A 1,344-nucleotide genomic window follows, 5' to 3' on the forward strand; every position below is an offset into this window, starting at 1 on the left:
TATATATATATATATATATATATATATATATATATATATATATATATATATATATATATATATATATATATCACGTAAGTGAAATCTAATAGGGCCCCACCACGTACCCCACTTTTACTGTTATACTGTATCAACTTTTTTTTTCAACTAAAAATACATTGTACACTAATGCCCCTAGTATTATTGTTAACACTTAATTTACCAAAGAGGCCTGCCAACCACCACATCCATCCACTTCCAACCGGCAACCACCACCGACCGCCACCACCGACCAACTTCCGGCAACCATCATAGGGGGATTGAAAATCTAAAATTCGTAAATATAACTATAACTAACAACCATTAACACACAAATTTTGAACAAAAAAAACATCCACTACCAGTTCTGAAAATAATTAAATGTTGTTAACACATGAAAAACATAATTAGCACACAGTTCTGAAATATTAAAAATAGAAAACATGAAAAATTATATATAAACATAAAAAACAACAAATCTTAAGAAAAATGAACGAGGTTATAAAAAAAATGAACCTAAATCCGCCGCCGACCACGACAACGCTGTCACCATCACGTCAACACCACCACCGAAGACTATCACCGAAGACTATCAGATCTTGCAAACCTACAACGATAACCACCGTCGACCACTTTTCTATGTTTAAACCACTATCACAATCCATAAACAACCAACCACTTCCGGCCACCACCAATCCCTCTCATCAACCATCAACCACCATCCTTTCAAGTAGAGACCTGGAGATAAAAATAAACAAAAGATATATAAAGTACACAGATCTGAAATAAAGAAAAATAAACAAACAAAAGAAACAGATCGTTGAAATGCAGCAAAAACCGAGAGGCGACGGTGGTGTAGAAAATGGCCGGAAAATAACAAAACCGGCGGACTCACGTCGTCACCTCGGAAGACAGAGGCCGGAAAGAAAGGAATGGTTTTGATCGTAAAAATATAAGGATTTTAATGGATGAGGTGGTGAGTTCTAACACAACCGGGATAGGGAGATGAGGATGATAAAAGTTTGTGTGGGTTTTAAGTTTGTGAAAAAGGTTTGGGGTGAGATATTTAGGGTGTGTTTGGCGCGTAGCTTATTGAAGCTTATGAAAGCTTATTGGAGCTTGAACTTATGATTTTAATAAACTCCAAGTCATAAGCTTCGTTTGGTAGATATAAAAAGTAGAGCTTATGAAAATCATAAGCTCTGAAAAAATAAGTTACTTGTAGTAGCTTATGAAAAAAAGTAGAGCTTATTATAACAATCCTCATATTTCCATACCTGAATTGACTAATTTGACTATAGGGTTGTTATCCATACGTAATATATA

General features: G+C 34.8%; 1 long non-coding RNA gene across 1 annotated transcript; it reads right to left on the minus strand.

The window, feature by feature from the left end:
• Positions 1-354: 354 nt before the first annotated feature.
• On the minus strand, positions 355-1,081 carry LOC139862336 (uncharacterized). The gene is made up of 2 exons (XR_011764136.1): positions 914-1,081; positions 355-756 (listed from the first exon to the last, which is right to left on the minus strand). It is a non-coding gene; the product is annotated as an uncharacterized lncRNA (long non-coding RNA).
• Between the last annotated feature and the right edge of the window lie 263 nt (positions 1,082-1,344).

Source organism: Rutidosis leptorrhynchoides, chromosome 1, assembly GCF_046630445.1.
Source record: "Rutidosis leptorrhynchoides isolate AG116_Rl617_1_P2 chromosome 1, CSIRO_AGI_Rlap_v1, whole genome shotgun sequence".
Lineage (NCBI taxonomy): Eukaryota > Viridiplantae > Streptophyta > Magnoliopsida > Asterales > Asteraceae > Rutidosis > Rutidosis leptorrhynchoides.